The 17,688-nt window shown below is 26.2% G+C and overlaps 1 long non-coding RNA gene across 1 annotated transcript; it reads left to right on the top strand.

Moving 5' to 3' along the window:
* The first annotated feature begins 3,731 nt into the window (after positions 1 to 3,731).
* Positions 3,732 to 4,570, top strand: LOC112639178. The gene is made up of 3 exons (XR_003123348.1): positions 3,732 to 3,809; positions 4,172 to 4,250; positions 4,547 to 4,570. It is a non-coding gene; the product is annotated as an uncharacterized LOC112639178 (long non-coding RNA).
* Positions 4,571 to 17,688: the final 13,118 nt, after the last annotated feature.

Here is a 17,688-nt window from a genome sequence, read left to right as displayed (position 1 = left end):
ATAAAGACTATTATTATGATATAATATTAAAACAAAGGAATTATATATATATATATATATATATATATATATATATAATAGTTATTTGTAATAATTGTATTATGTAATATATAGCCAATTTTTGCATATATCGGTCTGTGATGAACAGAAAAAAAAAATAGAAAATATTGCGTGTAGACACAATATTGATACTTATTTATAATATTATTAAATATTTTGACGATTAATCGAACGGTTATAACAATGTCTATATGTATGTAATGACTGTTCGTCTTTAACTTCTTATATTCGACAACGTAATGTAAGGAGAAAGAATCCAATATTGTAGATATTTAATTTACTGTACTTGTATATAAATATACTCCTTGTTATATCTGCCACAAATGCCTAATTATTATCATGAACAATTAAAGATGCATAAGTGACTGCTCTGAATTTGTTGGTGCTTATTTACGTATATGTATCTAATTATATTAGCGATGGGTTTCATATTATCTTTCATTATCTATTATCAATATTAAAATAAATACTTTGTAAAAATGAGCAAGTGTAATTTAGTTTTCGGAATTTTTTATACTTTTTTCGAAGATTGCATTATGTTCAAATTATCCCGTTATAAGAATGGTTAAAAAGAATTAATGATTTTAAGATTAAATCTTAAGTTATAAATAAAATAAAGTTTCTTGCTTTTATATATCTTTATAATAAAAGTTATATAATTTATTATTATTATTTCTTTTTAAATTATTACATCTCTACAAAAACTTGCACAATTTTAATAAATCAAAGAAAAAAATAAGTTATTTTTTATTAGCAATAATTAAATTTTATTATATTGATTTATTAAAAGAAATATTTTTTATTCTTTAATGTCAAATAAAATCATTTCTTTCAGAAATTGAAAATTTGATAAGACACAAGATATACGATATTTACAAATGATTTCTGAATCAAAATAAAATAATATGGATAATTAGATTTTACTTGCGATAAAATAGCATTATTTATTAATTTAAAATAAAAGATAAAATGTTCAGCATTAATTATATCATAAAGTTTATATCATAAAGTAATGTTAAAAGTATTAAATATTTCAAGATAATAGTCTAAATTAACTATAAAATAGTTATTTAGCCTTTACAGCTTTATGTTACTGTTATCATAGACGCTTAGCATGTTGTCATTCACGCGGCGACACTTGAGCAAGAAGGTAATGAGATGTAAAATATTTTATAGATTGTCGAATTCTTTTTTGAAATGTGATCGCGATATCGAGAAATAATTTGGTATGATTATCATGATTAATAATTAATTAACTTTAAGAATAATATGATTTTAACACCATGATTTGGGAAGATAGATTTCGAACGCGTATGTTAAATGATTTAATGATTCGATTAATCAAGTCAAAGAATAAAATATATATATATATATATATATATATATATATATATAAATTTTTATATTATTATTTTATTGCAATTCTTCCGGACAATAATTGTTTCTCCAATGATACTTGAAATCAGATACATTTTGTTCACTGCTACACTATTCGACTTTTGGACGATTTAAATATAATTTAAATTCAAAATACACAATGAAATAATCGAATAATAAGATCGAGCAATTAGCATAATGAAAGAATTGGTAATATAATTATTTAAAAATTATAATTTATAACTTAAAATATTTCTATAATTTAATATTCCATGTGTGTGTATGTGTGTAATGTTAAACGTAAAATATTTCGGCAACAAATTGACAACAACATGGCCTATTCGGCCTTGACGGTTATAGAGCGCTATTGTTTATATCTTACGGTCTTCACGGCTATCATTTGCGTGTCGCTATTCGAACAGCAAAGTAATAATACAAAACGCTCCGTCACAAATTCCTTTTAAAAATGTGTTCGCGATTAATATTGAAAAATCATTTTCGATCATGAATACAAATAATGATTAATTATTTTTTGGCATACGATAACGTATTGCAATGATCTTTATTGAAACGCAATCATTCTTTATTACAAGTATATATATATAATCATAATATGTAATAATATCTCAGTAATAAAATAATAAAACCATTTTCGGTCTTGATAGTGTATGATGCGCTAATGTGATGTGCTCCGGTTCTGTTATGTTTTGTGCGATTTTTACGAGCAGAAATTATTCTTTTTTAATAATATTTATAGAATCAAATATAATCGCGACGCTTTATCTCGTTCTATTTTTCAATTATTTAAATATAATTTAAATACAAAACGCACAACAAAACAATCGAATCGTAAATCGAAGTAGCGAAGTAAATCGAAGTTAACATAATGAAAAGCTTCGTGATACATCAATTCTTTAATAAATATCATTTATTTAATCTAAAACACTCCTTTACTATTCCGTGTAGACGTTAAAGTACGCAAAATATTTCGGCAATGAATAGACAATAATACGTCCGGCCTGGGCGGCGTATGACGTGTTGTGTTTACATCTCACAGCCTCGATATCATTCGCACGGCAACACTCGAGGAGTAAGGTACGAAATAATTTCTATAATGCCAAATTTTCTCTCTAACTATAAAACGCAGTCGCGATTAGTATTGAAACATAATTCGCTATGATAATTATAATTAATGCTTACTAAACTTATAATCGTAATTATTACGCGATCGGGAATGCCGTGCAAAGTGTCTCGCGATCGTTGCGTATATGATTAACATTAATTAATCCTCTTTTCGGGAGTGAATGTGGATGCAACGAAAAAATAGCAAGGAGAAGAAGCAAAGGAGAAGAAAGCAGAGGAAAAGAAAAGCAAGTCTGAAAAAGCACTGGACAACATACGGAGCTGCAATATGCGGTAAATAATTTGTAAATTATTTATTATTTATATTTATCATTTATATTCAAACTATATTATATATATTATTTATATTAGATTTATATACATCATTTATATTTAGATCATATTATATATTGCTTGTCTTTTTTTTCACTCCCTCTCTCTCTCTCTCTCTCTCTTATTCCAAATTATCTAAATTATTTCAATTTTTAAATTACATTAGTATAACATGTATATATAAAATATTCTGGATTTCACTTTAATATATTTAAAATATCTATAATAAAATGTTCTTGTACTAATTAATATTTTTATATAGATAGTAATATTTTATAATTTGCTTCACAATAATATATTATTTAGATATTTTTTGCATTAAAGAATTTGAATTTTTCTATTTTCATAAGTTTATAAGTTCAAAAAAGAATTTATATAGTATATTACAAAATATATTTTATATATAATATATATTATATTATATATAAAATATTATATATAATATAACCCTCCCATGTGGTACACCTTGTCGCGGTGGGAGGGCTTAGTACTTGGATGGTGCCTTGAAGTTTATTTTAAATTTTTTAATTTAGAATAAATCTCAAGGAGCCTGAAGAGGAAGCTAAGTACCTTTTCGCGTCGTCGGTGCCGTCAACGTGTCGCGGACGGCGGCGTCTTGTTACCGCGTTTTCGCGTTTAACCTTTTCGCGTCATCGCTCGTTTTTCGCCCGAAACCGGGAGTGCCGTTTAAAGTATGTATATATTAAATATATACATCGCGCGACAAAACAGAACATTTTTAATCGTATCGAATAGTGCGGGAGTGCCGTTCAGTATCGTGCGTAAAATAACGAAAATAGCGATATAAAAATATCGCTCGCGAGTGCGGGAGTGTCGTCAAAGTATCGCGCGCCAACAATATGAGAGGAGGAGGAGGAGGCCTGGGAGAGGCATCAGGCACCTGAAGCAACTCTATGGTAAATAAATTATCGCTTATATATATATATATATATATATATATATATTAATTGCGTACGCGCGATTTAAATTAAGTAATTAATTGCGTAATTTAATTTTTTATTTACATGATTTAAAAAAAGAGAATTGGAGAAAAAAATTTGTATAAAAACTATAATCTTGTAAAAATATGAGCTTATACAATTATTAGAGAATTATTAATAAAAAATTAATAAAAAAATTTTTTTTTTAATTCATAGAATTATTTTATTAATCTATTTACTATTATATATCAAATATAAAATTCAATGCGTACGATAGTATTTTTTTTGAAATATTAATTATTTTAGACGCTACTGCATCTTCTATTTGTATGTTATAGATGAACGTATCTACTTTGATAACCTGCGAGGAGGAAGAGGCCTAGGAAAGGCATCCTGCACCAGCGGAACAACCTGATGGTGTGTATTATTATTATATTATTATATTAATTATTATATATAAATTGCGTACACGTATCAATTTAATTCATTTATTGAATGATTTAAATAAGAAAATATTAGGAAAATTTTTATAAAAATTCTTTCTATAAAAATTTCTACTTAAATATAAATTATTTATAAAATTATTTCACATTTACATATCTACATATAATTGTACGTATCGAATATAAAATTCAATGCGTCCAATAATAATTTCCTAAAATATTAATTATTTTAAACCCTGTTTCAATTTGGATTTTATATTTGTGTTACAGACAACGTAGCATCAATAACAACTCCGCTGTTGCGCATCAGTGCCGGTGAGTGACACACTTTTATTTTGAGGCAATGGATTTATAAATGCATGTAGATAAATTCGTTGCTTCTAACTCTCGGACGGCAGGATAATTGCCTATACGAACATTGATTAATTTTAAATTATAAAATCAAAAAAATTTTTTCTGTTTGTATTTATATTCTAAAATAAAATTATAAAATATATTATAAATTGTAAATTTACTATATTTTTAAACTTTTTATTAAAAGAAATACTAATGAAAATTAAAGAAAAAGCAAAAATATTTTTAAAATAAAGATATATTAATTGCAATTTTATGCAAGATATGTGAAATATTTTTATTTCCATTATAAATTTATAGTATATATATATATATATATATGAGTATTACAAAACAATTTTAAAGATATAGTTTTTAATAGTCCGCCGACCGAGAGTTAAAATGCATGCTAATTATTTTCTATATATGCATGATGATTTACATTTTGTGATTTTTGACGATTAAACGACATGTACGTCTGAAAAACGATTGTAATATCATACAATCGCAAATAAATTAATCGTCTTATATGCCGATGATAATAATTAATCGGCAAGAAAGAAATTATTCTCCTTTGTTAATTTGTGACTCGTAGAAATCGAGTCAGAATCAATGGCTAGAAGTAAAAGTAAATGTCACTGGATTGAAAAGTGATTGATATTGGCCAGAAAATATGCGTGAAAAAAAAATATTTTCTTATTTATAGGTGCGTGCGATGACACGCAATTAAAAACACGCGAAGTTCGGTCCAAATTAAATTGCGTGATTAAGGCTCTCTAAATCTTATGTGATTGTGAATTTCTCGTTAGGACTCCTTAAATTTCACGTTATCGTGAATTTCTGATTAGGGTTCCCCAAATTACAAATTTTTACTGGTGTAAGTCAAGAAATAGGGTAGGGCAATTAGATCTGCTGGGACTGCTATTAGAGCCGCTAGGTAGAGCAAGTAGGCCTGGTAGGGCTCTCTGTTAGGGCGGCTAGGCAGGGCAACTAGGTTTGTTAGGGCCGTTAAGTAGGCATACTAGGTTTGTTAGGGCATTTAAAAAAAGTTTAAAATTAAAGTAAATATATAGCTGTATAATTAAATTAATTTTTAGGGAAATAAAAAAAAACAAATATATCTTTCATAAACTTAATTAAATAAATTACACATAAAAAATTAAAATCAATTATAAAAGAAAACTTGTAGGATGAAAATTAAAAATTTAATTTATAAATAATTGTAAAAATGTAACTTAAATGTATAAACTACATTGAAATTGCATTTATATATAATATTTAACATTGTAGCTTTTGTAATATTTTTTAAATTGTATTAGTATTTTATTTTGTAAATTGTATGTTCTTAAAAGTTATACAATTTCAAATTTAAATGTAAATGTTATTAGTATTTAATAATTAATATATTGAGATTAATATATTGAGAAAAAGTATAATTCAAATTAAATAATTTTTAACATTTTTTATTTCCCATATAATTTGACATATGTCATATCAATTAGTGTAAATAATAGGAATGATGTAATTTCTTAATGTATTAAGAATATCGATACTGATAACATTTAATTATTAAATTGTATCTATAAATTGTAATTATATAATTAATTATTTTTTGTAATTTTCTTATATTTTCTATATAATTGTACACACGCATATATATATATATATATATATATATATATATATATATAAATTGTAATTATATAATTATATATATATATATATATATATATATATATATATAGTAATAATCTAATTTTAATTCTTTATTGTAGTCCATTGTAAATTACGTGAAATTGAAAGAGTACGTACAATAATAATATATTCGCTAAATTTATCTGTTTGATAAATATATATTTAATTTCAATATTTTTATTCTAAATTTTTCCAGTATTAAATTGCTTACTTTTTATGTTAAAAGATTGTTAATAAGTTCGGGAAATTATTACTTAAAAATTTTATAATCGCGCGCAAATATCGTTAAAGAAATTGTTCTATATAAAATAAATAATATTAAATAAGAATAATGAGATTCGATATTAACCAACGATTAAATATCAATTTCTTACTCCCAAAATTTGTTGATCGCGCTTTTGCAAAACACTAATGTGCTCGAAAGTAAAATATTGCAAAAAATAAAATATTATCGATCACACGTGGAAATTAAAATCAAAATAAAATAATTTACTATAAATATCAATCTTGATTAAAAGTATTTCGCTAAATTCGCGTTGCGTTAAATATTCACTAAACATTTAAACAAATATATAGCGAATAATTGCGTTTTTTCTATGTTTTTGGGCGCGATTGCTGACTCGGCGAAAAAGTCTTATCGCTATCCCTTATGTCAGGTGGACGCTAGCAAATGCGCGGTTTGTACTGACGAGGAGTCGAAACGATCCTCGCGGAGAGTTATTTCTCATCGGTTTTTGTGGGACCTATTCGCAATGCTTAGTTCGGTGCTTCATTAAAAATTAAAAGTTTTCGTTATAGAGTTGGAATTAAACCCAGATTTTCTTGGCGGTTCCTAGAAACAATGTTTTTGACAGTAATTAAACGACGATCGCCATAAATTTGTTTGAATCAAATCACGAAATTAAATTTATACTTTGGAAATAATAAATTATATACTAAATGATATACTTTTGAGAGAAAATATATTTTCTTCGTTTAATTAAGAATGTTCTTCCATTAGTATTTAAATTAATATCAGAATCTTAATGAAAATAATAGTAGAGTAAATATGGATATAATAGAATTCATTTTTTCAAATATATAAATTTAAAATAAATTTTGCAAACTTTTTTGATAAAAAAAGTGTGGTTACAAACAAATATATTTTATTAATTAATTTTGAATTAATTTAATTTTTGGTCTCTTTTAAGAAACCATTTGCAGGCACTGGACGTCCCACCATTTCATTTTATACTTAATTTATAGACAAGTGTATAATAAAACACATGCGCAAATTATGTGATATATTTGATATAACTCATTTTTGTATTATACTTAACATTATATTATGAATGCATGAATATGGTTTCAAATATGCAAGTAATTAAGAAACCGAGACGAATTAAATGGGTACTCTGATATCAATAAGATGTATTCAAATTATTAAGATGTTATAGAAAAATTAATTGATAATTTTTTTTGTTGCTGCTAAATATTTGAATTGAATTTTTATTTAAATCTTGCTGTTATCGGGTTTGATTTGTCTCGAGCACATGGTACCCTAAAATTAATTGTACTCGCATATTTAACCAAATAATGATAAAAACGCATGTATTTTATTCTTCTTAAATATATTTGATTGTAACCACGTGTACGTAAAAATCGTTATATCCATTTTTTAATAAAGAAAGTACAGTATTTCTTAATAATGGAAAAAACATTTTTTTCAAACGAATTTTTATCTTATATATTTAAAATGATGACGATAACAGTCGTTAATTCACTGCCGAAATCATTGTTATCGGGAGCAATCAGGAAGATCAGGGATTCATTTCATCCTGTAATAAGACTTTTAATGTTCACAAAATCACTTAAAAATCACTATCTTTTGCGGATCGAGTCCACGGAATCTAAAATGAAAATAAGACAAATTGAGATCGCTTTCCACTTTTAGGATCGTTTTTCTCTCTGTCAGACATTAACCAGCGTGTCACTCGGCAGAGGAATCTTGATCTGGACTAATCGTCGGGCCAGTTCCTTCCTTGAACATGGCGATAATGCAATTATTTTATTTATCTAATTATAAAGTCTATTTTAAATTTCATTTGCGGTTTGCAATTATCCGTGAAACAAGATTTATATCTCATTTTTGATCGCGAAATTTTTACATAAAAAGGTACGCATTTAAAAATAAATTGAACATTCAATTTTGTCTCCGCGTTTAATATTATTACAGATAATGAAATGCGTCTCAAATAATAAAATATACACATAATTAAATATACAGAGAGATAATGAAATATAATTACAGAATTATGAAATGTCGCCACTAATTTTTATTATCAAAAATGATAATAATTATATCGCGCGTGCACGTGTGTTTTGATTATTATAAATTACATATATCGTAATTAATACGTTACAATTACTGTGAATTTAATTATTTATCATACATTAAAGTTTGCGAAATTTAAGTTGAGATTTATATTCTAATTTGTTGGGTAAGATGTATAAGATGTATATTCTAATTATTGGGTAATATCGAAACTCTTTATTTTTCTGGACAATCGGATATTATCCCAGTTCACAAAATGTGTTAAAATCCCAGATATACTTTCTTAATTGAGAGAAATATAATCATTATTAATGATTTTTTAATCGCGATATTTTATCAATTTGATCTGAAAATGAAAATTTTTTACATTGTGCGTATTTCGGATAATTTCATGTAATATAATATTTTAATATAATATTTTTTATGCGTCCCATATAAATATGTATGTAAATATGTAAACAATAATTCAAGTCTGTGTATATTTATCATATATTATACATAATATTAAGTCTACATGTGCTAATGCTCTCAATATCAAGTTATCCATGTTATTGGATAAATTTGGATAAATTTGAATATATTTATTTAATATTGCATCATCAAAATTTATATAAATTATACTATAATTATAATATATATTTTATAATCTTTTATGTAATTTTATGTAATTGCGTAATTTGTAAATCATATTTTGTAAGTATAATAATATATATTTTAAAAATTCTTTGTATTATCTTTTTTATTCGGCAAATTTGATAGACTTGTATTTAAAAAAATAAAAATAAAATAAAAAAAAATTTCCTCCTCGATGTATCTCCACCTTAACGAAGGTATTTTTGCCGGGTGAGGAGGTTTGAGTACTCTAATGAATCTGAGAGCTATGCCGGCGATAACATAGGCCGGTATTCATATAATCTATTTTTATATTTAAGATCATCTTAAGATGATTTTAGATCGCATCTTAAGATTTTATTCAGCTAATGGTCATATAACATTTTCAGACTTTACTTAAGACGATCTTAAATAGAAAAGAACGGACTATGAAAATACTAGCCGTAGTTATCGGTAGGGTCACCCATGCCGGACAGGTCGAAGAGTAAGAGTCAGACGAAGAGAGATACAACAAGATATATATTATATATTATATTAATATTTTTGAATAGAGGCAAAATACAATAATCGAGGATAGAGAGCATTTGCACTTAATTTATGTTTGATTTTTATGTTTGTAATCAGAAAGAACGGTTCTCGAAATTGTAATGCTACACGAGTTATTTAAAAAAAAAATTCTTCTTTAATCTTCTATTCATTCAAGATATATGAATAGACATTGAGAATAGAAATATCTTTTTCGGTTTAGGATAAAGAGCGAAATGTCACATCAATCACATAATTATTAATCGTTGATTTTTATTCATCAACTGATTTCATCAATGGTCAATTCTGATCGGTTTTTATATCAGTAATTAAATCGGTAAAACTGTTTCGATTTACTGATTATTTATTTTGAAAGTTTATTCATTGTTACCGCGATGTTAACGTACGGAATAAACGGAATACATTCGTAAGTTACAATTTTATTATTAATAAATAGTTGATTTGACCATTGCTCTTTCCATTATTCGAAATACTGGATTATACGATTGGAATATAATTAGAATATAATTTCGAAACACGTATTTCGCGTGATGCGTTCATTTAATTAAAAAGAATCGAATGCAATTAAGAATCGATGTGTGTGACCGGAATCAAAATTATAAATTATTATTTTATTGCAATCCTTAGGAACAATAATTATTTCTTTTAATCTTTATAATTAAGAATATTTCGTCGATCGAATGGCAAAATCGAATAATTAACGTAATGGAAAGCCTTGTGATGTATATTAATCGTTTAATAAATAATTAATCTGTGTGTACATGTGTGTGTGACTTTAAATATATACTTGTATATAAATTCAATTTTCGTATATGTACGTCATAGTACGCGTAAAATATTTCGGCAGCGAGGTCAATAACACGACGTTCGGCGTTCATGACGTAGCGCTGTATTGTTTACATAGGCGAAGACCTTGTATCATTCGCACGGCGAACGTTCCAGTAGTAAAGTAGTGATACGGAACACTTCGTATTATTGAATTCTTTTTCTAACAGTGCGATCGCGATCATTATCGAAATATAATTTGCTACGACTATTACAATTAACAATTAATTAACTCTTAATGAATAACATGAAACTATATGGTGATGATATATCCATCGAAACGCGATCCTTCGTTATTCCAAATAAAAATTGAAACAAAAGAGGCAAAAATTATAAATACATAGACAATTTTGTATTATTCACACGATATTCCAACGGCAAAGTAGTGATACAAAACGCTTCGTATTATTGAATTCTTTTCCTAAACGCGATCGCGATTAGTATTGAAATATAATTCGCTATGACTATTGTAGAGCGAATCGTACTTCTTTATCCCTTATACAATATATTAATGTGCATTTCTCGTAATTATTCCGCGATCGGGATGCTGTGCAAAGGTCTCGCGATCGTTTCTATAGTATATGACTAAATATAATTAATTGTTTGTTCGCGAGTGAATATGAGTGGTATGAGGAAACAGCAATTTTTATTTATTGTTTATTTGCGAATTAGAATTTACAAAATATATTTTATATATAATATATATTATATTATATATAAAATATTATATATAATATAACCCTCCCATGTGGTACACCTTGTCGCGGTGGGAGGGCTTAGTACTTGGATGGTGCCTTGAAGTTTATTTTAAATTTTTTAATTTAGAATAAATCTCAAGGAGCCTGAAGAGGAAGCTAAGTACCCTTTCGCGTCGTCGGTGCCGCGGACGGCGTCTCGTTACCGCGTTTTTGCGTTTAACTTTTTCGCGTCATCGCTCGTTTTTCGCCCGAAACCGGGAGTGCCGTTTAAAGTATATATATATTAAATATATACATCGCGCGACAAAACAGAAAATTTTTAATCGTATCGAATAGTGCGGGATTGCCGTTCAGTATCGTGCGTAAAATAACGAAAATAGCGATATAAAAATATTGCTCGCGAGTGCGGGAGTGTCGTCAAAGTATCGCGCACCAACAATATGAGAGGAGGAGGAGGCCTGGGAGAGGCATCAGGCACCTGAAGCAACTCTATGGTAAATAAATTATCGCTTATATATATATATATATTAATTGCGTACGCGCGATTTAAATTAAGTAATTAATCGCGTAATTTAATTTTTTATTTACATGATTTAAAAAAAGAGAATTGGAGAAAAAAATTTGTAAAAAACTATAATCTTGTAAAAATATGAGCTTATAAAATTATTAGAGAATTATTAATAAAAAAATTAATTTAAAAAAATTTTTTTTTTATTCATAGAATTATTTTATTAATCTATTTACTATTACACATCAAATATAAAATTCAATGCGTACGATAGTATTTTTTTTGAAATATATTAATTATTTTAGACGTTACTGCATCTTCTATTTGTATGTATAGATGAACGTATCTACTTTGATAATCTGTGAGGAGGAGGAAGCCTAGGAGAGGCATCCTGCATCGGCGGAGCAACCTGATGGTGTGTATTATTATTTATATTAATTATTATATATAAATCGCGTACACGTATTATTAATTTAATTCATTTATTTGAATGATTTAAATAAGAAAAAATTAGGAAAATTTTTATAAAAATTCATTTTATAAAAATTTCGACTTAAATATGAATTATTTATCAAATTATTTCACATTTACATATCTACTTATAATTGTACGCAACGAATATAAAATTCAATGCGTCCAATAATAATTTCCTAAAATATTAATTATTTTAAACCCTGTTATAATTTGGATTTTATATTTGTGTTACAGACAACGTAGCATCAATAACAACTCCGCTGTTGCGCATCAGTGCCGGTGAGTGACACACTTTTATTTTGAGGCAATGGATTTATAAATGCATGTAGATAAATTCGTTGCTTCTAACTCTCGGACGGCAGGATAATTGCCTATACGAACATTGATTAATTTTGAATTACAAAATCAAAAAAATTTTTTCTATTTGTATTTATATTCCAAAATAATATTATAAAATATATTATAAATTGTAAATTTATATTTTTAAATTTTTTTGTTAAAAGAAATACTGATGAAAATTAAAGAAGAAGCAAAAATATTTTTAAAATATAGATATACTGATTGCAATTTTATACACGATATGTGAAATATTTTTATTTCCATTATATTTATATATGTGAGTATTATAAAACAATTTTAAAGATATAGTTTTTTAATAGTCCACCGACCGAGAGTTAAAATGCATGCTAATTATTTTCTATATATGCATGATGATATATGCATGATTTACATTTTGTGATTTTTGACGATTAAACGATATGCACGTCTGAAAAACGATTGTAATATCATACAATCGCAAATAAATTAATCGTCTTATCTGTCGATGATAATAATTAATCGGCAAGAAGGAGGTTATTCTCCTTTGTTAATTTATGACTCGTAGAAATCAAATCAGAATGAATGGCCAGAAATAAAAGTAAATCTCACTGGGTTGAAAAGTGATTGATATTGGCCAGAAAATATGCGTGAGAAAAAAATATTTTCTTATTTATAGGTGCGCGTGATGACACGCAATTAAAAATACGCAAAGTTCGATCCAAATTGAATTGCATAATTAAAGCTCTCTAAATCTTATGTGATTGTGAATTTCTGGTTAGGACTCCTTAAATCTTACGTTATCGTGAATTCCTAATTAGGGTTCCCTAAATCACAAGTTTTTATTGGTGTAAGTCAAGAAATAGGCTAGGTAGGACAACTAGATCTGTTGAGACTGCTATTAGGGCCACTAAATAGAGCAAATAGGCCTGGTAGGGCTCTCTGTTAGGGCGGCTAGGCAGGGCAACTAGATTTGTTAGGGCCGTTAAGTAGAAATACTAGGTTTGTTAGGGCATTTAAAAAAAGTTTAAAATTAAAGAAAATATATAGCTGTATAATTAAATTAATTTTTAGGAAAATAAAAAAGAATACAAATATATCTTTCATAAATTTAATTAAATAAATTACACATAAAAAATTAAAATCAATTATAAAAGAAAATTTGTAGAATGAAAATCAAAAATTTAATTTATAAATAATTGTAAAAATGTAACTTAAATGTATAAACTACATTTAAATTGCATTTATACATATATAATATTTAACATTGTAGTTTTTGTAATATTTTTTAAATTGTATTAGTATTTTATTTTGTAAATTGTATGTTCTTAAAAGTTATACAATTTCAAATTTAAATGTAAATGTTATTAGTATCTAATAATTAATATATTGAGAAAAAGTATAATTCAAATTAAATAATTTTTAACATTTTTTATTTCCAATTTGACATATGTCATATCAATTAGTGTAAATAATAGAAATGATGTAATTTCTTAATGTATTAAGAATATCGAAACTGATAACATTTAATTATTAAATTGTATCTATAAATTGTAATTATATAATTATTTATTTTTTGTAATTTTCTTATATTTTCTATATAATTGTACACACACACATACATACATACACACACACACACACACACACACACACACACACACACACAATAATAATCTAATTTTAATTATTTATTGTAGTCTATTGTAAATTACATGAAATTGAAAGATTACGTACAATAATAATTCGCTAAATTTATCTATTTGATAAATATATATTTAATTTAATTGTATTTAAATATATATTTAATATTTTTATTCAAAATTTTTCAAGTATTAAATAGCTTACTTTTTATTTAAAAGATTATTAATAAATTCAGGAAACTTTTACTTAAAAATTTTATTATCGCGCGCAAATATCGTTAAAGAAATTCTTCTAAATAATATGAAGAATATTAAATAATATAAGAAGATATATAATTTAAGAATAATGAAATTCGATATTAACCAATGATTAAATATCAGTTGCTTACTCCCAAAATTTGTTGATCGCTTTTTTGCAAAACACTAATATACTCGAAAGTAAAATATTGGAAAAAATAAAATATTATCGATCACATGTGGAAATTAAAATCAAAATAAAATAATTTACTATAAATATCGTTCTTGATTAAAAGTATTTCGCTAAATTCGCGTCGTGTTAAATATTCACTAAACGATTTAAACAAATATATAGCGAGCAATTGCGTTTTTTCTATGTTTTTGGGCGCGATTGCTGACTCGGCGAAGAAGCCTTATCGCTATCCCTTATGTCAGGTGGACGCTAGCAAATGCGCGATTTGTACTGACAGAGAATCGAAACGTTCCTCATCGCGGAGAGTTATTTCTCATCGGTTTTTGTGGGATCTATCCACAACGCTTAGTTCGACGCTTCATTAAAAATTATAAATTTTCGATATAGAGTTGGAAATAAACCCAGATTTTCTTGGCGGTTCCTGGAAACAATGTTTTGACAGTAATTAAACGACGATCACCATAAACTGTTTGAATCAAATCACGAAATTAAATATTTTGTAAATAATAAATTATATATAGTAAATGATATACTTTGAAATACTTTGAGAGAAGATGTATTTTCTTCTTTTAATTAAGAATATTCTTTCATTAGTATTTGTATTAATATCAGTATCTTAATGAAAATAATAGTAGAGTGAATGTGGATATAATAGAATTCATTTTTTCAAATATATAAATTTAAAATAAATTTTGCAAACTTTTTTGATAAAAAAAGTGTGGTTACAAACAAATGTATTTTAATAATTAATTTTGAATTAATTTAATTTTTGGTCTCTTTTAAGAAACCATTTGCAGGCATTGGACTTCCCACCATTTCATATTATAATTAATTTATAGACAAGTGTATAATAAAACACATGCGCAAATTATGTGATATATTTGATATAACTCCTTTTTGTATTATACTTAATATTATATTATGAATGCATGAATATAGCTTCAAATATGCAAGTAATTAAGAAACCGAGACGAATTAAATGGGTACTCTGATATCAGTAAGATGTATTCAAATTATTAAGATGTTATAGAAAAATTAATTGATAATTTTTTTTGTTGCTGCTAAATATTTGAATTGAATTTTTATTTAAATCTTGCTGTTATCGGGTTTGATTCGTCTCGAGCACATGATACCCTAAAATTAATTGTACTCGCATATTTAACCAAATAATGATAAAAACGCATGTATTTTATTCTTCTTAAATATATTTGATTGTAACCACGTGTACGTAAAAATCGTTATATCCATTTTTTAATAAAGAAAGTACAGTATTTCTTAATAATGGAAAAAACATTTTTTTCAAACGAATTTTTATCTTATATATTTAAAATGATGACGATAACAGTCGTTAATTCACTGCCGAAATCATTGTTATCGGGAGCAATCAGGAAGATCAGGGATTCATTTCATCCTCTGTAATAAGACTTTTAATGTTCACAAAATCACTTAAAAATCACTATCTTTTGCGGATCGAGTCCACGGAATCTAAAATGAAAATAAGACAAGTTGAGATCGCTTTCCACTTTTAGGATCGTTTTTCTCTCTGTCAGATATTAATCAGCGTGTCACTCGGCAGAGGAATCATGATCTGGACTAATCGTTAGGCCAGTTCCTTCCTTGAACATGGCGATAATGCAATTATTTTATTTATCTAATTATAAAGTCTATTTTAAATTTCATTTGCGGTTTGCAATTATCCGTGAAACAAGATTTATATCTCATTTTTGATCGCGAAATTTTTACATAAAAAAGTACGCATTTAAAAATAAATTGAACATTCAATTTTGTATCCGCGTTTAATATTATTACAGATAATGAAATGCGTCTCAAATAATAAAATATACACATAATTAAATATACAGAGAGATAATGAAATATAATTACAGAATTATGAAATGTCGCCACTAATTTTTACTATCAAAAATGATAATAATTATATCGCGCGTGCACGTGTGTTTTGATTATTATAAATTACATATATCGTAATTAATACGTTACAATTTCTGTGAATTTAATTATTTATCATACATTAAAGTTTGCGAAATTTAAGTTGAGATTTATATTCTAATTTGTTGGGTAAGATGTATAAGATGTATATTTTAATTATTGGGTAATATCGAAACTCTTTATTTTTCTGGACCATCGGATATTATCCCAGTTCACAAAATGTGTTAAAATCCCAGATATACTTTTTTAATTGAGAGAAATATAATCATTATTAATGATTTTTTAATCGCTATATTTTATCAATTTGATCTGAAGATGAAAATGTTTTACATTGTGCGTATTTCGGATAATTTCATGTAATATAATATTTTAATATAATATTTTTTATGCGTCCCATATAAATATGTATGTAAATATGTAAACAATAATTCTGTGTATGATTTATCATATATTATACATAATATTAAGTCTACCTATGCTAATGCTCTCAATATCAAGTTATCCATGTTTTGGATAAATTTGGATAAATTTGAATATATTTATTTAATATTGAATCATCAAAATTTATATAAATTATACTATAATTATAATATATATTTTATAATTTTTTTTGTAATTGCGCAATTTGTAAATCATATTTTGTAATTATATAATATATATTTTATAAATTCTTTGTATTATCTTTTTTATTCGGCAAATTTGATAGACTTGTATTTAAAAAAATAAAAATAAAATAAAAAAAAATTTCCTCCTCGATGTATCTCCACCTTAACGAAGGTATTTTTGCCGGGTGAGGAGGTTTGAGTACTCTAATAAATCTGAGAGCTATGCCGGCGGTAACATAGGCCGGTATTCATATAATCTATTTTTATATTTAAGATCAATTTAAGATGATTTTAGATCGCATCTTAAGATTTTATTCAGCTAATGGTCATATAACATTTTCAGACTTTACTTAAGACGATCTTAAATAGAAAAGAACAGACTATGAAAATACTAGCCGTAGTTATCGGTAGGATCACCCACGCCGGACAGGTCGAAGAGTAAGAGTCAGACGAAGAGAGATACAACA

This window comes from Camponotus floridanus, unplaced genomic scaffold, assembly GCF_003227725.1.
Source record: "Camponotus floridanus strain SB8 unplaced genomic scaffold, Cflo_v7.5 scaffold50, whole genome shotgun sequence".
Lineage (NCBI taxonomy): Eukaryota > Metazoa > Arthropoda > Insecta > Hymenoptera > Formicidae > Camponotus > Camponotus floridanus.
Note: the sequence above shows the minus strand (reverse complement) of the source record. Positions and strands in the feature narration are given on the sequence as shown.